The 24693-nt window shown below is 41.8% G+C and overlaps 1 pseudogene; it reads left to right on the top strand.

Annotated features, from left to right (window-relative positions):
• On the top strand, positions 1-24693 carry LOC132140152 (uncharacterized protein C2orf42-like; annotated as a pseudogene).

The following is a 24693-nucleotide window of genomic DNA, read 5'->3' as shown; positions in this document are numbered from 1 at the left end:
ATGAACGTGTGAAGTGAAGCGCATGTGGCGCGACTTTGTTTCTTTTTGAGTTTAATAAATATTCCCACGAGCCTCAGAACGCCGACTCCGTTCTCCCTCCTTCTCAGCCGAGCTTGAGCCTCAATTCATTACACTATGGAATACCGCTGGCATCACAAACGGTGGATTGAGCAGGAAGCTAAAGCACTTGGGCAAGGCTACCTTAAGAAGCATCTGCAAGTGCCCTCAGTGTGGCATTTACAATGGCACCCGTGGCCTCAGCTGTAAGAACAAGGCCTGTGGAACCAGCTTCAGCGATGGGGATCACGGAACGGGGCATTTAAAGAAAGGTGCATGTGAAGTGGTTCGAGCTGTGATAGACAGTGGAGGTGGCTGGGTTGGAGGTCCGCAAGTGTTCTCTGTGCGTCAAGGGGGACGTGGCTCTGAACAACGAGGCTTTGTTGAGTTATTCCTCAGCTATTACTACCTCAGATGGAACCCTGTTGACCTGTGTCAACCTTGATTGCTGTTACATGCCCTCTTGCCAGCAGAAGGAAAGGGAGTTTACAGTTGAAGGTGGCCATCAGCAAGTGTCACAATCATCCAAATGTCCCTGTAGCCATGTGAAGCAAGCCTTGGAGTGTCAGACCCATGCAACACCTCTGCCACTCAAAAGCTCTGTGCTGGAGGCCATAGTGGCCATTTTCCAAGACAATGAAGAGTTATGGGGGCTGGTTACTGAGACACTGGGACCTATGGTGCAGAGGGTCTCTAAAGAGACCCTAATAGTGAAGTACCAGCCAGGTGAAGCCCACCCTCTGAGACTGCTTCATCTGACAGTGACCATATCTGGTGTTAAAGAGAAGACTATGGGTCTGGCTCCTTTGTAACTAGTGATGCACCGAAATGAAAATTCTGCGCCGAAACCGAAAATTTAGGATGCACTTGGCCGAAAACCGAAACTGAAGCCAAAAATGGCTTCTTTTAAAAACGTATATATATATTGCTTGGATTTAATGGATCTGAATTAAAAAATCACAATATAATAATCAAACTTTTATTAACAGTTACATAACAAAACATAAAATATTTTTTACAATAAATATAAATAATAATTATTCTTCAAGTTTTATGTTCCATCAAATAAAATAGTTTTTTAAAAATTGTGCAAAAAAAATCCACAATTTTGGAGATCTTTGCAGAACAAATGTTACATATTGCAACTTTGGTGTCCTCTCATATAGGGCTGTCACTTTTGTGAAAAAAAAATCCTGTTCGATTTTTGAGACATAGGCAAAGTGTTCATTGAATCGTTAGTAAATTGCCTATATTTGGCATTGATCCGTTTTTCAACGCCAAATATAGGCAAATCCACCGACAACTAAACAGGCATTAGGGCGAACATAAAGAGGGCGCTTGAGACGCGCACAAGTCATCAATGTGGACTGCCATAACATCAATGAAAAACATTACTGAAGGCTACATTGATATTATGCACTAATAGGCTCTCTGTGTGTGTGTGTGTGTGTGTGTGTCAGAACCTGCAGTTGCTGTGTGACGCGCGTTCGCTGCGAGCGTATAGTGACGAGCTGGACGCGCTCCGAGAGAAGGCCGTTAAAATCGATTCCCTGTTTTCGTTTTCGAAACTTGTGTTGGTTGGTCCGATCGATTGTGCAGCTTTTGTGACAAGCTTTTTTTGATTGTGACAGCCCTTTGACATGCTTAATCTTTGATAGGCAGATGCGTGATAACAGCTCGACCGTGAGTGAAACCTAAGCGCTTGCTCACGGATGGGAGGGGCGGGTGACATTCATTTTCGGTTTACGTTTTCGGCTGCTTTTATTTCGGCCCGAAACCGATAATGCCATTTCGGCCGAAAATTTTCGGCGGCCGAAATTTCGGTGCACCCCTATTTGTAACTTTGCATGTTACGTAACTAATACCAAGGGGGATTTGGGGGTGAGAAGTGGGGGTCAGTCAAATATCAACATAGGAGAAAATTCCCTCTAGCATAGTTTACCTGAGTGCTGCCTCCATTTCTATGCTTGCGTTTGTGACTTTACAAGTGATGAAAAGCTGACCTCTGAGTTTTCAGCTTTTCTCAACTACAACATTAATGGTAAGTCCACCATTTAGGTCCTAGGTCTTGAACCCTGCTTCTGGATACCCACTCTCCTGTAAAAATTGATTTCCAATCTGCTTTAGCTCACCTGGATATTTGATATTTCAAGTGATTTAGAAGAGCTTGATTATTTGGTTCTGGTGTGTTTGATTAGGGTTGTAGCTTAACTATGCAGGACAATGAGTCCCCAGGAGACATAGGATTTAGGTTGGCTCCTTATGTCAGGCCTGAGCAACATTGGTCTCGGAGGGCCGCTGTCCTGCAGAGTTTAGTTCCAACCCCATTAAAAACACACAAACCAGCTAATGGCTGCATCCAGGAAAACTGAAAAATGCTGCCTTCGGAGGATGCATTCCAAGGTAGAAGGAATTAAGTCACGTCAAAATGCAATGTTAGCTTCAGTTCCTGTCTCCCGAGATGCCTTCATCTGTCTTCATTTTTGAAGGCAGCATAGATGTATTCTTCGCTGCCTTTTATATGCCACAATTCTGTGCATTCCAGTCCGTGATAGTTAAGCTAAAAAATAAAGATGGCGTCTGAAAGTTGCGGCCAGTTGTCAGTTTGTGTGTTAAAGTATGTTTTTGATCAACTTTTTCCCCTTTTTATGTCATTTCTAGTGAGAAATTAATATTGTAGTACCAAAGCTCTCCATATTTTGCTGTAGATAATTAAACCGTTACTCTGCCTCAGATGCCTGTCTGAAATCTATTTCATGAGGTGCCTTCGTGCAAAAATGCTGCCTGCAAAGTCATTGCCTCATACGGCAGTGAGGCAGCAAGTCAGCTGCCAAAGTTTTCGGATGCAGCCAATGTCTTCAAGTTCACTAGAAAACTACAGACAGCTGTGTTTGATTAGGGTTGGAGGTAAACTCTGCAGGACAGTGGCCCTTCAGGAACAAAGTTGCCCAGCCCTGCCTTATGTGCACATTCTGTAAGCTCTCTTCCAAAACCTAGTGCAGTGGTTCTCAATTTGAGTCCTGCACATTTTGTATGCTTATCTAACACACCTGATTCAGATCATCAGCTTATTAGGAGATATCTCCATGAACTGAACTGAATGTGACAGATCAGAGAGTAATACAAATCCATTCTCCAAATACCCACACTTGCAATCTTGGCCACTTGAGAAGACGTGTGCGCGACAGGAAGTATGTGCGCAAGACTGTCCCAAGTTCTTAAAAACACCAAAGCGCAGTGCCCTTAACACACACTAAATCCACACGATCTTGAATACTGCTCCAGAGCGGTATTCAAAACTTAGTGTATCCCATCATGCATCATGTTCTGGAAATAAGTTGCGAGACTTTTTGCCAAGATCGCGAGAGGTCCTGGAAACGTATTCAATGTAAGTTAAATATTAATAGGCCTAATAATTAGATATTACATATAATTTGGTAGTAAAACAACGTGCTACACATTTTATTTGTGCAAAGGTGAGTAGCCTATATTTATTTTGTACATCATTTGCAACTGCTTTTTCTCACTTTATCATTACTCAATTAGAAGCACTAGAAATTAAATTGTGTCATCTGTTATAGGGACTACTAAACAGACATTTAAAAGTTTATTTAAAATGAACACACTATAAGTGTTTTTACAACACTATATTTTAATTTCATGAGTGTCTGCAGGACTGTTAGGAGAGGTGGAGGTGTAGCTGTTCTATTTAAAGATGTCTATCAGTGCAAGCAAGTGTCATTTGGTCAGTACTTGTCTTTTGAATATACAGGGATTGTGCTGAAAGGTGCTCCACGCATCCTGTTTATTATTATTTACAGGCCTCCAAAATACTCTCCAGCCTTTGTTGAAGAGGTCACAGAAATTGTATCAATGATTTCCTTAGAGTTTGACTGTTTTGCTATTGCAGGGTATTTTAATATTCACATAGATAATGCAGAAAACAAAACTACAAAAGAAATGATAACGGTTCTAAACACTTTTGACCTGATTCAGCATGTGCATGGACCCACACACAAAGGTGGACACACTCTAGATTTAATCATCAGTAGGGGTCTAAACATTTCATGCATTGTTATTAAGGACGTAGCACTATCTGATCTCTTCTGTATTTTCTTTGATATTTTGATCTCTGCTACCACTGAATCTAGATCTGTTTCTGTCAGAGGGAGATGCATAAACGAGAACACAAGTGTACTATTTATGGAGGCTATATCTTTAACACCAAGCATTTCTGCAGACTCTGTATATATTCTCCTTGATTCCTTTAACTCAAAAGTTAAGAATGTAATTGATGATATTGCTCCAATAATAGTCAGTAAGAAAACAAACAGACAGAAATCAGTTTGGAGAAGATCAACAGCAGTTCAGACTATCAAAAGACAATGCAGAAAAGCCAAGCGGATGTGGCGGAAGACGAAACTTGAAATTCACTATAGCATCTATAAAGACAGCCTTCATGCTTTTAATGTGAAACTAGCCACAGCTAGACAGAATTTCTTCTCAAAGCTTATAAACAGTAACTTAAACAACAATCGTACTCTTTTTGCCACTGTTGAGAAACTGACAAATCCCCCAAGTCAGATTCCCAGTGAAATGCTCTCAGACAGCAAATGCAATGAGTTTGCTTCCTTCTTTTCTGAGAAGATGATCAATATCAGGAAGGCGATTGGCACATCCTCAAGCAATGCTGAGGTCAGACAGATTTGGCCACAATATCAAAAATATACTATGTCTACTTTTGAAGGAACTGATAGCAAAATTTTTGAAGAAATAGTGCAGCACCTAAAATCGTCAACCTGCTACCTTGACACACTTCCCATTTCTTTTTTCAAAACTATGCTTAAAGGAGTCATAACGTCGTATTACCTTGGATAGCTACTGCTGTATTATAGTCTTTCAGGCCCTTCTAAAAAAGAAAAGTGGAAAAAAAATAAGCACAGAGCTCCTCAGACCCTTATTTCTGAAGGCATTATTGTCTCGCGAGATCTGATGCGATATTTTGGCTGTCGTGGACGGTCATTATAATAATGCAAATGAGGGGCGCGTTGATTGGTTGCAGGAAGGGGGGGGGGGTTGACAACGCAGGTAATGCTTTAGCATATCATTACAAACTGACATCATGGCGCAAGTTGTGAATGAACGCGACCGGCTTCCCGGCCAGTGTATAAGTATGAGGCGTCGTTTAGGGCTTAAATCAAACTTCATTCACGCACACAAATGAAACACGCTTGCATATATACTAAGTACTAGTCACACATACATGTATATGAACTATCCACGCACATAAAGTTACTCATATGAGACGTGAGCACAGCACACACACACAAATATAAGACGTGAGCACACACACAAACTAGACGGCGCCTCATAAGCGTTAGGCAATAAATAAACAATAACCGAATTCATGATGATCTCAGTCATTTGTTTTGTGCAAAGTACGTTAGCAGCCATTCCCCATACCTCGAAGCTAATACTCCCGCCAGAGTTGTGCCTGGACGCGTTCATTGAACGATAGTGTGTCTGACTCTCTTGTTCGATCTTTTTTCCGAGTCATTTCGTTCATTTAAGGGGCTTTAAATGTTACTATTAACTGGCAAATTCCCCGAACACATCAACCTACGCAATCTTGATCATATTCTGAATTAAGAAATCATTATAATGCAGTCAAAAGTCAGTTTTTGCAGTCCGTTTACAGGGAACATAAACAATTACTTCACCTCAAGTCTTTCGTTTATTTGTCTAGTGACAGACGCAATAGCATACAATAGCCGCATTAGCAGTTAGATGCTGTTTGTTACACACAGTAGAGCAATAAAAACACAGTCTTACCGTTTCAATTGCCGGCAATTTTGTTGGAATGGCGCTTTTCCAGAGATTCGATGCCAACTTCGCCTGATATTGCCCTAAATTTGTGAAGGATTTCGGCGTACAATGTTTAGCACAAACACATAACGATAAACCAATGGAAGGGTTGAAGGAACCGCGTCATTAAAAATGAATTTAATCCACTGGTCTCTGATAGCTAGGTCCGTTCTTGGTAGAGAAAACACATTTACATGTTGATTCTGGCAGTCAACCACAGAGCAACTCTTTCTCGACTGAATATGAGGGGGAGAGGGGAAGGGCGAGCTTCCTGCTGCGGTGTCCATATATGGTATATCCTGCCTCGTCTTGACGTCAAGACGAGGAAGAAATCAAAAACTCGTATTTGAGTGCGCGTGCTCGTGGGCTATTTTACAAACCCTGAGGTAAACAAACGCTTCACTTTTAAATATCGGCTTCCCGGCCAGTGTATAATCGTTAGGCAATCATAACATACATTGATTCTCGTGGAAAAGTGAAAATTGTGGGTCATGACTCCTTTAATTGTTTAGAAGCAGATCTCTTAGAAGTGGTGAATGCCTCACTTTCTGGGACATTTCCAAACTCCCTGAAAACTGCAGTTGTTAAGCCCCTCCTGAAAAAGAGCAATCTTGATAACATCATTTTGAGCAATTATAGACCAATATCTAATCTTCCTTTTCTAGGCAAAATTATAGAAAAGGTGGTTTTTAATCAGCTGAACAAATACTTAAACTCAAATGGACACCTGGACAATTTTCAGTCTGCTTTCCGACTGCATCACAGCACAGAGACAGCACTCATTAAGATAATAAATGATATTCGCTTAAATTCTGACCAAAATATCAGGTCTGGTATTGCTAGACCTCAGTGCTGCTTTTGAAACTGTCGATCATAACATACTTCTACAGAGACTGGAAAACGCGGTCGGGCTTTCTGGGATGGTACTCAAATGGTTCAGGTCATACTTAGAAGGGAGAGGCTATTATGTGAGTCTAGGAGAGCATAAGTCTAAGTGGACGTCCATGGCATGCGGAGTCCCACAAGGCTCAATTCTTGCACCGCTCTTGTTTAGCCTGTATATGCTCCCAATTAGTCATATAATGAGAAAGAACCCAATTGCCTATCATAGCTATGCTGATGATACCCAGTTTTACCTAGCCTTAACTGCAAATAACTACAGCCCAATTGACTCCCTCTGCCAATGTATTGGTGAAATTAAAGGGTTAGTTCACCCAATAATCAAAATTATGTAATTAATAACTCACCCTCATGTCGTTCCAAACCAGTGAGACCTCTGTTTATCTTCGGAACACAGTTTAAGATATTTTAGATTTAGTCCGAGAGCTGACTCGAGAAGGACTGAGTCAGTCTTTTGTTCATTATCTGGCTCGGCTCTGTGTTCATCTTCAGTTCTCTCTTCACAGCAGTTCAGTCAGTGTACTGTTTGAGCAAATGAATTACTCCAGGATATTGGTTTGTTTGAACTCAGAGGGAGTGTCAGGCACATTAAAAAAGTTAATGCATATTGGAGACGCGAACTGTTTAAAACGATTCAGTTCGATTTGGTGGACTGGTTCAAAAAGATCAGGTTACATCGAATTATTCGTTCGCGAACCGGATATTACAAACTGCTTTGTTTTGAACTCTCTCACAACAGACACGGAAGAGAAGACAATGCTGAAAAAAGTTGTAGTTTTTGCTATTTTTGGACCAAAATGTATTTTTGATGCTTCAAAAAATTCTAACTGACCCTCTGATGTCACATGGACTACTTTGATGATGTTTTTCTTACCTTTTTGGACATGGACAGTAGACTGTACACAAATGCCGCGTTTCCACTGCAGGAACTTTACCCAGGAACTAGGGACTTTGGCCTGGTACTCGGTGCGTTTTCACCGCAGGAACCAGGAACTAAATAAAATTCCGGGTAAAAAAATGCCCCTCAGAAAGTCCCTGCTGGCAAGGTGGTACTTTTTCAAAGTTCAAATTATATTTAAATTTGCCTTTTTTATTTTCATTTTAACATATAGATAAACTGAATACAGACCAAAGATAACCTGTTAGATTTACCCAAAGGTGGGTAAATCTAACCCACCTGTATATACAGGGGGCGGGTCTTGGATGCTAAACATCTTGATTGGTTGAGTTCACGCAGCATTGTTTGGGTGCAACCACCATTTATTCGGATCATTTTCAAAATATTACTGTTATTGTGTCATGAAATGTAATTTTAAAAGTATTTCAGGCAAGAAAGTAGTTGTTTAAAACTCAAATCTGTGGTTTATTTATAAAGACAGAGCCTATTTAAAAATGTGTTTCGCCGATCTCGGAGACGGTGAACTCCACCTGATCAGCGGGAGCTCAGTCCTCATGTATCCGCCTAGAGCAGCCTCACCTCGGCTAGACCTTCTGATATGTGCCGCTGGCTTTGATGTCTCTTTAGTGGTTAAACATAAAATATAATTTGTTTTGGGTAAATCTAACAGGTTATCTTTGGTCTGTATTCAGTTTATCTATATGTTAAAATGAAAATAAAAAAGGCAAATTTATATAATATTTCGTTTCATTGTAATGGCTGTATATACACATATCCCTGAACTAAGTACATTTCTGCAGCTGTTATTATGTTTAAATGAAAACAAAAGGAGGCAGTGGTATTTGATACCCTATTTCGTTTTATTGTAAATATACAGAGAGGAAAATTGCAGTAGCCAAAGCGAGCTAAATTCACGCAGCATTGTTTGGGTTAACCACCATATATTCGGATCATTTTCAAAATAGTACTGATATTGTGTCATGAAATTAAATTAAATTGCAGTAGCCATGGTCAGCTGACTGAAGTTATGAAGTACGCTGCTGTTTGCAGAATAACCGGATTCGCGTCGTCACGGACATCACACTTCCGAGTCGAATGCACAAAGTCTGAACTACCGAAGATGTGCGTCCAAAATCAGCGTACTTTGTATTGAGAAACGCGCGCAGACCTACGTCACCAGACTATTTGCCTAATCATCCCTGTACTTTACACCGCGGTGGAAACGTTGAAAGCAACAGGTCTGGGGGGAAAAAAGTTCCTGGTAAAAAAAGTTCCTGGTACAAATGTTCCGGGTAATTTCGGTGGAAGCGCTGCAATGGTTTCAATGGAGGGACTGAGAGCTCTCGGACTAAATCTAAAATATATTAAACTGTGTTCCGAAGATAAACGGAGGTCTCACGGGTTTGGAACCACATGAGGGTGAGTTATTAATGACATCATTTTTATTATTGGGTGAACTAACCCTTTAATAGTTGGATGTGCCAGAACTTTCTTCAGTTAAACAAGGAAAAAACTGAAGTTAATGAATTTGGAAACAAAGATGAAGTTTTCAAGGTGAATGCATACCTTGACTCTAGGGGTCAAACAACTAAAAATCAAGTCAGGAATCTTGGTGTGATTCTGGAGACAGACCTTAGTTTCAGTAGTCATGTCAAAGCAGTAACTAAATCAGCATACTATCATCTAAAAAACATTGCAAGAATTGTTTTCAGTCAAGACTTGTAGAAACTTGTTCATGCCTTTATCACCAGCAGGGTAGACTATTGTTATTGGCTCCTCACTGGCCTTCCCAAAAAGACCATTAGACAGCTGCAGCTCATCCAGAACGCTTCTGAAAATCTGAGCATAACACAGCAGTCCTCAGGTCCTTACACTGGTTTCCAGTTACATTTAGGATTGATCTTAAAACACTTTTACTCGTTTATAAATCACTCAATGACCTAGGACCGAAATATATTGCAGATATGTTCACTGAGTATAAACTTAGCAGACCACTCAGATCATTAGGATCGAGTCAATTAGAAATACCAAGGGTTCACACAAAACAAGGGGAGTCCGCCTTTAGTTACTATGCTGCCCGCAGTTGGAATAAGCTTCCAGAAGAGATCAGATGAGCTAAAACATTAGTCACATTTAAATCTACACTCAAAACTCATCTGTTTAGCTGTGCATTTATCGAATGAGCACTGTGCGATGTCAGAAACCGATTGCACTGTATTTTACGTATTCACTGTATTTTATGTAAAATCTTTTTCTATTTTTAACTGTTTTAAAATCATTTTAAATAAATCCGTTTTTAAATTATTTCCAAAGTTTTCTAGTTCAGTCCTTCAGAGGCTTGTAGGGTAGCCTTCCAAGGATCCTTCCAATGAGATGGCCTTCAGGGATGTTTGATGACGTGACAGCCAAGATATGCAACCTTCGGAAGATGCAGTATTCTGTTTGAGATGCACCAAACATGTGCAGAGCAGTGGGTCACAGGGACCAGAATGGCCAATGACCATCAATGAGAACCAATGACATCAGCCTAATTTCTGTCTACTGCAGTGGTGTCCAATCCTGTTACTGAAAGGTATGTTCCTGAAGTTGCAATAAACGCACCTGAACCAGCTAATTGAGGTCTTCAGACTTAGTAGAAATGTCCAGTCAGGTATCTGGGAGCTGTTTGAAGCTAAACTATGCAGGACGTTGGAACTGCAAGAGGAGGTTTGGACACCCCTAGTTCAGTGGTTCCCAATCCTGGTCCTGGGGACCCACTGCTCTGAACATTTTGTATGTCTCTTTTATCTGGAAAACTAAGGCTCCGTCCACACGAACCCAGAGATTTCCCTATCCTATCTTTTTTTTTTTACCTCGTTTCAAGGAATATCTGCATCTACGCAAAACCACAAAACCGACATACTAGGATGTAGTACAAATGCCCGACCAGTATGTGGTGCTGAAATTCTGCCCCAGAGATGCACTAAAAAGAAGATGTGATGAGTGGGGTGGGGCCGAGAGACGTGGGAACAGGAGCGAGGCCGGTGGAGTGATTGGAAATGAGCGACACCTGCTCGACCCACCGGTCCCGAGTCCCACGGAGTAGATGGAGGGGTTTAAAACCGGAGCGACGACAGTGACGGACGAGAGAGGGCCAGGCCTGGACTTTATTTTGTATTTGGTTTTTATTTGTGCGCGTCAGTCGTCCGTGAGGGGCTGACGCACTGTTTTGTCTTTATTTTGTAATTAAAGTTTATATTTGATTGTCCGCCGATTCCTGCCTCCTCATGGAGTTTTAATTTGTTACAGAAGACTTGGACTATGCATGTAAGCCTTGCGCACTGTATACAAACGAACATGGAACAATAAATTTATTAATCTGTGTTAATGTAAGTTAAAAAAAGACAATCGTTCAGTGTTTGTTCATGTTTTTGTTACGTGACGTAGTGGTGACATTACATTTACATTTAGTCATTAAGCAGACGCTTTTATCCACAGCAACTCTCAAATGAGGACAATGGAAGCAATCAAAATAAACAAAAGAGCAATGATATACAAGTGCTATAACAAGTCTCAGTTAGCTTAACACAGTACGTGTGGCAAGGGCTTTTAAATAACAAATAAAAAGAAAACAGATAGAATAGAAAAAGAATTGAGCAAGCTAGTGTTGGAGGTCTTTTTTGCTTTTGTTAATTGTACAATAAATTAAAAGAAAACGGATAGAATACAAAAAGATTAGAGAGCTAGTTAGTTTTTTTTTTTGTTGAAGAAAACAAGCAGCAAATGAATAGAGTGCAAGTCTAAAAGGGACAAGTGTGTGTGTTTTTTTAAAGAATAAAATTAGAACAGAGGGTGCTAGAGTTGGAGGGTCAAATTAAGATGGAAGAGATGTGTTTTTAGATGATTCTCGAAGATGGCTAAACTGCTTGGATTGAGTTGAGCAGGTCATTCCACCAGGAGGGAACATTTAATTTAAAAGTCTGTAAGAGTGACTTTGTGCTTTTTTGGTATGTCACAATCAATTGTTTGATAGAACTGGCTGGAAGATCTGCCAAGAAAGCACTGCAATAGTCCAGCCTGGACAGAACAAGAGCTTGAACAAGGAGTTGTGCAGCATGTTCCGAAAGAAAGGGCTTGATCTTCTTGATGTTGAATAAAGTAAATCTGCAGGACCAGGCAGTTTTAGAAAAGTGATCTGAGAAAGTCAGCTGATCATCAATCATAACTCCAAGGTTTCCGGCTGTTTTTGAAGGAGTTATAGTTGATGTGCCTAACTGGATGGTGACATTGTGATGAAACGATGGGTTTGCTTGAACCACATGCAGTTCTGTCTTTGCAAGGTTGAGATGAAGGTGATGGTGTGACAACTGAGTGAAGGAGGGGCTGGAAACAAGTGCGAGTCAACAATTTAATTATAATAAAACAAACAAACAAGAGTACAAAAACAATGCAGGTAAGACGACAATCCAAGATGGCGGTGACGAATCCGGATGGTGATGTTGAGAAGGCAGCAGGAGAGGATGGCACAGGAACTGCGGGGAATAGAGCTGAAGGTAAGTCTTGATGCTGGTGAAAGTGCGGAGAGTGGATGAGGTTCCGGGGGAAGACACGGATATCCAACGCAAAAGACAAAGAAGTAAAAGACAGAGGTTCCGACATTAAACAACGTTCTCACAAACACAAAACGTGAGACAAACCAATATATAGGGAGAGTGTAATGAGTGACAGCTGCTGCTGATGACAATTAACGGAGACGCCCACAAACTAATCAGTGCAGACGCGAAACACACAGACTTCACCACAAAGTGCAAAACCCAGAGATCACGGTTTACCAACCGTGACAGTAGAGATCCCCTGTCAGAAACCACGTCTACCTAGATCACGTCACGAAAGACATGATCTAGGACAGTGACCGCTGTCTCCTTGGTTGTTGGTAATTTGGGCAAGGGAATGAAATGTGCCACCTTCCAGAACCGGTCCACTACGGTCCAAACGACCGTCATGCCATTAGAGGGTGGGAGGGCGGTAACAAAATCTAGTGCGATGTGGGACCAGGGTCTCGAAGGGACATACAGCGGTTGAAGGAGCCCATCAGGAGGTCGGTTAGATGACTTACCACTGGCGCAAACTGAGCAAGCCAAAACAAAATTGGGGACGTCACGAACCATACTTGGCCACCAGAATCGTTGTTTAACCAACCCTTTAGTTCGACTTATCCCTGGGTGACAAGCCACGTTAGAACAATGACCCCACTGGACAACTTCAGACCTTAACTCCTCCGGCACAAATAAACGGTTCGGTTGACAACCGGGCGGAGGCGTTACCCTTTATAAGGCTGTCTTGACCTTCGACTGGACCTCCCATACGAGTGCTGAGACCACTAATTTCTCAGGTAAAATACACTCGGGAGTCACCGGGCGGGCGGAGGGATCAAAAAGACGTGATAAAGAATCGGGTTTGACATTTTTGGAACCCGGGCGGTACGATAAAGTAAAATCAAAGCGACCGAAAAATAGCCCACCGAGCCTGTCTGGAATTGAGTCTTTTGGCAGTTCTAATGTACTCTAAATTCTTATGATTGGTCCAAACAATGAAAGGTACCCCTGAGCCTTCCAGCCAGTGACGCCACTCCTCTAAAGCTAATTTGACGGCCAACAACTCTCTGTTACCAATGTCATAATTGCGTTCAGCAGGAGAAAATCGATGGGAAAAAAACGCGCAAGGATGTACCTTATCCTCCGAAACAGCACGTTGGGACAACACTGCTCCTACCCCCACCTCTGAAGCGGCTTTTGAGGTTAATGAACGCAGTCTCAGCTGCGTCTGACCACCAGAACGGAGTACTGGGAGAGGTCAAGGCTGTCAGAGGTGAGGCTAGTTGCCTGAAATTGCGAATGAAACGCCGATAGAAATTGGCGAACCCCAGAAACCGCTGTAGGGCCTTACGGGAATCTGGAGATGGCCAATCTATCACAGCCTTAACCTTGTCAGGGTCCATACGTATTCCTTCGGACGAGACAATATACCCTAGGAAGGGAACAGACTGTGCATGGAATATGCATTTCTCCGCCTTGACAAAAAGCCCATTCTTAAGTAACCTCTGGAGCACTCGTCTGACGTGTTGAACGTGTTCCTGGAGAGATGATGAAAAAATCAGTATGTCATCCAGATAAACATATATAAACTGATCTACCACATCTCTCAACACAGCACAGGACTTACTGAACACCTCCTTCAGGTCCAGATACTCTGTGGGCACGTTTGGCAATAGGGACAACAGGACAAGCAGAAATCAGACAAGACTCATGACAACTTTCACTCCACAATGTGACTGTGTTGGAACCCCACTCCACTTGTGGATTATGTTTAATTAACCAGGGGTGACCTAACACAATGAGAGGTACAGGGGAGTCCATGAGGAAAAAGGGTATGGTTTCACGATGATTGCCAGAGGTGAGCAGTTTGATGGGTTCAGTGTAGTGTGTGACGTGAGGCAGTTCCTGGCCGTTGAGTACGGTGACATGGATGGGAAGAGACACAGGCAGGACAGGAATGTTCAGGTGATGTGCAAGGAGTGAGTCGATGAAATTACCTTCGGCTCCGGAGTCCAGAAGGGCCTGACAGTCGTGAGTGTGATTCTCCCACCGCAGTTTCACCGGAGGGAGAGTCAATGATGTTGTTGAGGACTTCCCAGCGATAAGTCGATAAGACCATTCCGGGGGAAGACACGGACATCCAATGCAAACGACACAGAAGCAAAAGACAGAGGTTCCGACATTAAACAACGTTCTCACAAACACAAGACGTGAGACAAACCAATATATAGGGAGAGTGTAATGAGTGACAGCTGCTGCTGATGACAATTAACGGAGACGCCCATAAACTAATCAGTGCAGAAGCGAAACACACAGACTTCACCAAAAAAGTGCAAAACCCAGAGATCACTGTTTACCAGTCGTGACAGATGGTCCTTCATTCAGCAAGAAATGTCTGTCAGACAAGCTGAGATGGAAAGGCTATCGTCAGATCATCAGGATGGAATGAGAGGTAGAGTTGAGTGTCATCAGCATAGCAGTGGTATGAAAAGCCATGTTTCTGAATGACAGAACCTAATAATGCCATGTGGACAGAGAAGAGAAGTGTCGAAAAACTGAGCCCTGATGCACCCCGGTAGTTAGATGTTGTGACTTGGACACCTCACCCCTCCAAGATACTTTAAAGGACCTATCTGATAGGTAAAACTCAAACCACTGGAGTGTGGTTCCTGAGATGCCCTTTGCCAATAGGGTTGACAGGAGAATCTGGTGGTTAACCTTGTCAAAAGCAGCAGACAGATCATGCAAGATAAGTATTGATGATTTGGAATCCGCTCTTGCCAGTCTTAGGGCTTCAGCAACTGAGAGCAAGGCAGTCTCAGTTGAATGTCCACTTCTGAAGCCAGATTGGTTGCTGTCAAGGAGGTTGTTCTGTGTGAGAAAGGCAGACACTTAGTTTAACACAGCACATTTGTGATGAAAGGAAGAAGGGAAACCAGTCTGTAGTTCTCTAAAAGAGATGGGTTGAGGGGGGGTTTCATAAGTAGTGGAGTTATATGAGCCTGTCTAAATGTTGAGGGAAAAACACCAATGTGGAGGGATGTGTTAATGATGTGAGTGAGTGCAGGTACAAATGCAGGAGAAACGGCTTGAAAGAGATGAGATGGAATAGAATCAAGCGGACAAGTAAAAGGATGATTAGAATGGACGACTAGGGGCGAGACGTGGGCTGATGATGTCATCGTTTCAGAAAATATACGGATTCGCTGTCCAGATGAAAACGAAAAGGAAGCGTTTTCAGATTTATCCACCCTGGGACCGGGTTTAAAAAAATATCGGTTTCACTCTCCCAAAACGCAGAATCCGTGTTGACGAAACGCCTATACGATACAAAATTTATGCATATACAGCGAAACATGTCTCCCTGTGGATGGGGCCTCAGTTCAGTTCATCTAGCTCTCTCCTAATGAGCTGAATATCTGAATCAGGTGAGTTAAATAAGCAAGACATACAAAATATGCACACACAGTAAAAAACGTTGGGTTGTTTTTTTAACCTAACCGTTGGGTTACACATATTGGGTCAATGTGTTGGGTTATCTTAAAATTTGTTTGGTTATTTTTTTTCATCGTTGGGTTATTTTTAGTTATATCCCAACTGTTGGGATAAATATGTTTCCCGCTTCACTCCGTTCAAATTTTAACGGTCCAGTCAGCGACTCAGCGCGGACATCAGTGGCAGCCTGCATGATTATGAAAGGTAAGTAACTGTTAATATAATCGTATGATGTATATTACTGTTATAACATTAAGTAATGTGTCTGATACATTAATAATTTTTTTTTTATACGTTAAAAAAAGTTTTAATTCCCTTTAGTCCGTTTGTTTCCCCCAGAGAATCAGATCGATTGTAGATGAATGATATTCCTGTTGGTTCGCCAGCATCTGAAATCGTTAGAATTAAGCTAGAAAAGCCGCACGGACCATTTATCGGATCGGACCAGTGAAAGAAGCTGCTCGAGCTGAGCTCACATCAGTCATGCGAGAGACAACAGACTCCGCGAGAATTGTTTGAATGAACCTGCAATTTTCTGTTATAAAAGTTCAAAACGCAGACGAAAGAAAAGCTTGCAGTCGCGAGGCAGGCAATCCGCTCTTTCAGCGAAAATGTATACCATTGCCCCAAATTTACAAAACTTGACTCCTACAACCAACCTTTAAGAGAGGGGAGTGTAAAACAGAAGCCATATTCGTCTTAGTGCACCAGCACTAATTAATTGTACAATAAAAGTGTTTTAATGTTTTATTCATATTGAATATTGTTATGCATCTATTAGAATACCCTATGATTACAGCAATTTCTTTTATGAAGCTAGATTGACTGACATGTTTTTTAAATGTGTTGTACTAAATGTGTTTATACTTATGTTTTAGACAATGGACTTTTTCGTGAAGGAAAAATTGCAACAATAGAATTTCTGCCTGTTAATTGAAACGTTTCAAGGTAAGTAACCTATTTAAAGTAATGATACATACGTTTTCAATTTTACTTAGACCTATGACTTCCAAAAATTATGAAAAAAGACAAATGAGGTGAAATATGTGTATTGCCGCATTCCGTCCAACAAAGTTTCCTTTCATTTACAGTGTACTTTTGTTCCTCCCTACAAGTCCAAATCAGTTAAAGGGTAAAGGGTGGTAAATTTTACTCACATTAGCTGCAAATATTGCCACAAATTTCCTGGAGGGAGTGAAAACTGGTTTAGTCTGTCTCTTAGTGCAAATGATAGTAGATCCCCACAAAGACTGTAAAAATGTAAACTGTAAGCTTAGTTTTTAAAACTTGTGCTTTCTCTGTACTTTTGTCATTTAAAGGCCTTCGTGCAGAAATTGTCTTTAAAACCCTTCCTGCCATCTGCACCATACCACACAAATGGAAAAATGATGTGCACATCATACACAGAAATGAAGCGTTCCTTCATTGACATTCAACCTGTAAGTAGAAGCAAAACGTCTCAGGTTACGAATGTAACCATGGTTCCCTGAGAGGGAACGAGACACTGCGTCCTCTGAGGGGACACTATCGGGAACACCTCGTCGTGACCCGTGTCTGAAGCATAATTAGAACTCCAACGTGTTGGCCAGCGACAGCCTCTGACGTAACTACCAGTGCGACTATAAATACGCGCCCGTAGGACCCGTCACTTATCTTCTTCGTGAAGCTTGCGTCCAAAGCATGGCAGGGAGCTAGAGGACGCAGTGTCTCGTTCCCTCTCAGGGAACCATGGTTACATTCGTAACTTGAGACGTTCCCTGTCAAGGGAACTTCGAGCTGCGTCCTCTGAGGGGACACTATGGGGAACAGTATACCCACGCCGCCATGCTGAGGGGAGTGCAGACCAGAATCATGGCAAACACTAAGTACCAACTCTACCATTTCACCGGGAGTCGCCCCTGGGACGGTTCGACGGCTGTCTATGACATTATCCCTTATGGCCAAAGGCCTAAGCTACATACCTAACTTACCTGTAGGGCCCTGGCCCGGGGTAGAGCTGAAGGCTTGGAATCACAAAAGATTCCTTTAAAGGGATACGGCTAAGAACCTAGCACTTTCTTCTACTAAGTCTTGCCTGTCACACAGGGGCTACTGCTAGCTTTCGCAAAAACTTGCCGAAAGAGCTGTCCCAACAGTACCCTAGTAGCGGCACCTGGGATCAGTCTCCCATGAGAGGAGGACTCCGAGCTCCGAGCAGCATGCTCATAGGCGACCCTTTTTGAAAAGGGGAGCGTTGCTAAACTACCGCGAGAATTGCCCACACAGCCCCCCATGTTGAGGGGCGACGCTTGAGGTGTATACCAAATACACACCGGTTGAATGAAGCCCAAGGAACCCCAGGGCTAATCATCTTAAGAAAGGGAACGATGCGGAGCGCGTAACCCTTACCGTACAGGATTTCAGAAAGTGCGCAGAATCTTGCGTGCACACTTACCACTTTACGTGGATTTCAGAAAGTGCGCAGAGTCTTGCGTGCACACTTACCACTTACGTGGATTTCAGAGAGTGCGCAAAGCGTTAACGTGCACACTGACCACCATGTGGTTTTGAGAAAGTACACAGGCTTAGCATGTGTACTGAAAGGTTACCTGACAACCACAGTATGTGGGAGCTCACATTTAGAGAGACCTGTGAAGCCTACTACCTGATAACCACAATATGTGGGAGTTCACCTACAGAGAGGCCTACTACCTGTTACCAGATAACCACCTCAAGTGGAAACTGAAAGTAATATGGAACTTGACTCCAGGGAGGCCTTGTGAGGCCTACTACCTGACAACCACAAACCGTGGGAGCTCGCTTTTTAGTGGAAATGCACAGTATGTGGGAGCTAAATCTCCAGGGAGGCCTGGTGAGGCCTACTACCTGACAACCACAGTATGTGGGAGCTCGCCTTCAGAGAGACCTGGTGAAGCCTACTATCTGAAAACCACAATATGCTATTTAGTGGAAACGCACAGTATGTGGGAGCTAAATCTCCAGGGAGGCCTGGTGAGGCCTACGACCTGACAATCACAGAATTTGGGAGCTCACCATCAGAGAGGCCTGATGAAGCCTACTACCTGATAACCACAATATGTGGGAGTCCACCCAGCCCCTCATGTTGAGGGAAGCGATGCTTGAGGTGTATAACAAATACACACTGGTTGAAGGAACCCACACGGTGTGGCCGCCTGCCGAAAGCCTGTGATCTTGGCCACCTACCGTAATACCAGAGCACTGTAAAGGAAACTCACAGAGTTTGTTAGTAGACATATAACCAACAGCAATATAACACCCATAAGCAGATAAAGAAAGGGTTCTGTACTCACCCACCCTCCTGTACTGGAGTCCTGCTTACGGGGCGCCCCCTTCTGGTCCGGACCATCAGTAAGGTGGTTACTATGAACATAGAACCAACCAAAAAATCATAGGTCCAGGACAGGAGACTGTTATGTGAGAAACTTTCCACCTAACCTTGATCAGGTGGAGAGCTGGTGGCTATAGGGAAGCCACAGCCTGACCTGCTGCCGCGTATGATTTGCCATTTAAGCGGGATGTATCCTGGAGGGGCTTAGATGGCAAAGAGGGAGATTTAAGAGAGGACGTTTCCCCCACAGAGAGATAGCTAGCCGGCATCTCTTCTACAGGGGGCATCCTCTCATAGCCGTTTTCGTGCATGCCTTCGATATTAGCATAACTTGTATGCTGAAACCGATGGATGCGAGAGGAAAGCGGCCTCTTCCATTCCTTTTCGACTTCTGCATGTAAGTCAGGCAAGAATGGAAGGCTCACCTGGGCTGGAGGGCTATGGTCAGACAAATAACGCTCATCGAGGCGACCTCGTGACGTTACCTTTCTGGCACGCTTCCATGGCAAGTCTAATTTTGCCATGACGCGATCCATAACCTCTAACAGCTCCCCATACGCAGGGCAGGAGGATTGAGAAGGCTCAGCCTCAGCTTCTTCGCCACTCTCAGACATCTCCTGCTCTTCCTGGGTAAAACCCAGCAGAGCACTAACTTCAGTGTCAGAATGGGTTAATGACAACGCATCTTCCTCCTGAAGTTCACTCTCGTTTGCCGCCAGAGAGTGTGAAAGGAAAAGTCCCTCTCTACACTCCTCAGCGAGATCCACCTGTGATCCCCACGAGCTCATTCTCCTCCGTGCCTCGGCAACGGTGGGTCCTGAGCCGCGGGATCCAGATGGCTGTCCCTCTTTCCTCGAAAAGAGAGACAAACGAGAGCGGAGCTTTTTCACAGAAAAACGCTCGCAGTGCATGCAGATTGCCTCCTCGAGGACATCGCGCGCGTGCTCTTCGCCCAAACAAGAGACGCAAAGAGTGTGTGTGTGTCATCAGGTGTCAAATAACGCTGACACGGATGCACACACTGTTTAAATGCCTTGCTAGTGGATGCCATGATAATAATAATAGATCGCTCTTACCGTTTTGGTCGTTTCTCAGATGCACGCTTCAAACAAAACAGTCAATTAAGACGAAGAAGATAAGTGACGGGTCCTACGGGGGTGTATTTATAGTCGCGCTGGTAGTGACGTCAGAGGCTGTCGCTGGCCATCAAAGTATGCTTCAGACACGGGTCACGACGAGGTGTTCCCCATAGTGTCCCCTCAGAGGACGCAGTTCGAAGTTCCCTTGACAGGGAACTTAAAATTACAGTGCCCTGTGTAGTCAAGTCACCTTTATTTATTTTGTATAAGACACACGTTGTACAAATCGTTCCAAGTAGATATTTGAAAAAAAAAATGATGACAGAATTTTCATTTTTGGGTGAATTATCACTTTAACCAATTTAAATTCACTTTAGCTTTTAACTCATTTGAATTCACTAATTTGTAAAGTGAGTGTATCAATGAAATATCATCACAATGCATGTTAACTGAACTATAAAAAAAAATTCTTTTAAGGTTGGCACTAATTAGTGCTGTACTTGAATCATGAGACAAGCCAGAATCCACATGTCCTGGTGCTTGGTGACAAGGAAAACTCCTCCCAAGTTTTTGTTATTTTAAACGGGGAGGCGATGGAACAGGAGACGATACTACAAGCAGTCGATCTGTGTTTCAAACTTTTCTTTGTATATGACATCTACTACCTAAAGCCCTCTGCTCCCATTTAAGAGTTTTTGGAACACACTGTCTTTAATAGATTCTTCTGCACACTGTCTCCTCCTTAAAAACTTTGTATTTAGTAATCAGTACAAAACTTTTTTATTTTATTGATCATCGGTAGGTTTAGCAGCTAGATTATTTTTTATTATTATTACTTGATTTTATGATAATTTTTTATTTTATTATTATATGTTATGTTCATTTTATTTGGAAGTCGTAACATTTGCCAAGTGTGGTAACCCATATTCGGAATTGGTGCTCTGCATTTAACCCATCCAAGTGCACAAACATAGCAGTGAGAAATAAACACACACCCGGAGCAGTGGACAGCTATAGATCCAGCGCCCAGGGAGCAACTGGGGGTTCAGTGCTCAAACCTGCGACCTTCGGGTTACAGGTCCAACTCTCTAACCATTAGGCCACAGCTGTGAACTGTATTTGCACATTTGTGTGTTTTGATATGAATATAAATTGACACATTTGTACATCTTGAAAATGTCAGTTGTATTTTTACACATTCTTGTACATTTAAATAAAATATAAAAAAATATATTTAGTAAATGTGTTATTTGCATATTAAAATAAAATCTGCAATTTACAACAAAGTACTTTCAAAATATGGTTGTATAAAGTAATTTTTTTTAATAAAAATACTGATGTTAATTAATATAAATAATTAACTCAACTGTTGGGTAACCTTTAACCCAACAGGATTTTAACTCAATGGGTTGGGTTGAAATAACCCACAGATGGGAAGGTGCTATACCAACCCATAGTTGGGTTATAGGTTGGGTTATTTTTTAGTGTGCAGCAGTGGGTCCCCAGAACTGGAGTTGAGAACCAAGTCCACAGCCTAAAATGGGCAGCTATTCTCTAAGGGCCCATCAACACAGAGACACGATTAGCTTTATACTTAAACATTTTGTATTGTATCGGTGATAAAAAAAAAAAAGACAGGATAGTGAAAGTTGCTTTGTGTGGATGTAGCCTAAGCCAACCCAGCTACGGGAGGGCTACCATTCTGCAGAGTTTGGCTCCAACCCTCATCACAAACACATGAACCAGCTAATCAAGGTATTTAGGATTACTTGAAAACCACAGTTAGGCAGGTATTCCTCCAGGAGCAGGATTGACTACGCTGCTGGTTGCACCCAAAAGTGTCAGAAAGCTCTACAAAGAAAGCTATTTGTGCAGCACAAAATATTGCTCCTGAAGTGCACAGGAAACTTGACTGAATAGTTTCCAACAGATTTTGATGTTACCATGATGCCAGCCTAGCAACATTATCTAATAAAATTCAAAATGCATAGTACACAAATATATTTTCAGATTTTACCTTTGAATTTGAAGTTCAGGTTTTTCTATGTATCAGGGTGAGAGATGACTGTGAGAATTATTATGCATGTCCAGGACTGCAGGAGAGGGCAGATGCTATAACGCTTGTCTCAGCAGCACACTGAGCCTTCCATTTCTCATCGTTCAAAGAGACTCAAATTTAAAGCTCATGGATAGGCCTCACAAAATGTATGACCTCAGACCTACTGCACAAAGGTGTACACTTTTGCCAGTACTCTCAGTGGAAAGAAGCGAAAATCTGCTTGAAGTGCTAATTAGCATATTCATGATGTTGTTTGATTGTATTTTCATTCTAACTAATATGAACCCTTTACATCCATTTGTTTCTGTCCTAATCTCTGTGTTCTCTGTATTTTAATACATACAGCCAAATTCTGATAATTCTGACAATGAAATTAGCATGAAATGCTAAAATCCTGATTTATAACTGCAGTGTCATCTGACACAATCACCACAGACATAAGTTAAAAACAAAGTATGTGTTGTTATTTTGGCTGTATTTACATATAAAATGATCAGTCATAGAGAAAGTTAAAAGTGACAAAATGTTAGCGATGTTCAGGCTTAAACATTTCTATGAAGAGTGGACTGAAAAGTCACCTAATTGGCTGAAGTGCTCTGGACCTGCTCATAATGCAGTTTTTGTAATTCATTTTGGGATAATTGCAACATGAAAAATCATGTATGTGGTAATATTTGTCAAGCTAAACTGAGAGTTTTACATCAACTACAAAAAAATGACACAAGATTCAGCAAAATATTTAATAACCAGACACACAAAGAAGCAGGGAATTTGATGGATGTTTCAATTTTGAGGAAAACTGAGCTTTCTGTGGGCCTCAAAATGAATCTTTTCGGTGTCTCTTCTTTTCCACCCACTGAAATCTGTTGTTGATATCTAAATGCTGCTGTTATGTGACCATCTTCTCTGTAACCTGTTTTCATCTTTTCTTCTTTTGGCTCTGTGGACCTGTCACTGTTTCACACAGCTTCCTTTGTGTGCTCCACGTTTCTTCTGGCTGTCAAAGATACTTCTGCTCCCACCCTAAACCAGAGCAAGCCCACTCATAGAAAAACCTCCAGCTCTACTTGATTTTTGAGAGATTTACAATCAAATTACCCATTTAAGTTTGAAAATATAAATGATGTACACATGGCTTTCATTATCGTAGTTTGTTGATTTTAATGTGTGTTGTGTGGTTGGGTGAATTAAACAGGAAGTAGCCAGCTGGTGGATGAGACACATGTGTCACTGGGTTTCCAGCAGTGGTTGGCCAGTGTTACCGAGAGGATCCATGAGACGATGCACTTTCAGTTTGACGGTAAGAGAATATTAGCCTGTCAAAAACATGTCCAGGTCACATTTCACCTCATATCAAAAGAAAAATATATTTTAATTAAAGATTATAAAGCCTGTTTGGTACACTCAAATCATATACGAAAGATTGTACTTACTTGTTCAGTGCACCATCATAAAGTTATGAATTACAAGTGGGAGACTTAAGTTAAACTTATAAGAAAATATACTTTTTAAAATGTATTAAATTAGTGTATAAAAATTACTAATCTGAAAAATGTAGCAAAATTTTGTAAAACAATTTGTAAATCGTACTTTTTCAAAATTATGAAATGACACACACACAAAAAATAATAAAAATGAATACAACTTGAGAAAACTGTAAAGTAAAAAGACATTGTCTTTTTGGGTTCTTTAAGATATGCAAGATTTCAAATACATGTACATATATTTATATTTTGTAAAGTTTCCTACTTATCAAGCATTTCTACCTTTTGATCAGATGAGATTTGATATTGAAGGTCATTCTGTGAACAGGAAAACCTGAGCCGCTGGTGTTCCACATCCCTCAGGCTTTTTTCAATGCATTAGAGCAGCGTTTATCATTGGGCTCAAAGAAGAGACGACTACCCAACCACACCATCAGTGAGTAGAATATCTGTTAGCCATGTAGCCATCTAACCTTACATTTATCATACACTAACCATCTCATCTGATGATTATAAATATAGTTACACCTTGTTTGAATATTTTGTAATGTGTGTGTTTTTAGCATTTGTGCATAATGATGCTTTGCCTCTGGGCTTTTTCTCTAAATACACCTGGCACATTACCAACTTGATGCATGCGAAACACATCTTTGATACCCTAGAGGTGTGTACTCGTTTGCTGCCTGATGTGCCAGATCTTCACTAATGGCCATAGCATCTGTGTCTCTAAATGATGGCGCTCTGTTTGAACAGTAACCTCTAGAACTCACTCAGAGTTTTTTGAAGAACAGTGATGGCTTCTATTCACCATATCACTATCGGGAAACTCCTCATGATCCTGGATCAGACACCTGCCACCATTCATTCACCAATAAGGCTCTGGCCATCAGACCACTGGAGCTATGTACCTTCCTCAGAATGGGGGTTCTATAA

This window comes from Carassius carassius, chromosome 5 (assembly GCF_963082965.1).
Source record: "Carassius carassius chromosome 5, fCarCar2.1, whole genome shotgun sequence".
NCBI lineage: Eukaryota > Metazoa > Chordata > Actinopteri > Cypriniformes > Cyprinidae > Carassius > Carassius carassius.
This window is presented reverse-complemented; position numbering and strand designations above follow the sequence as displayed.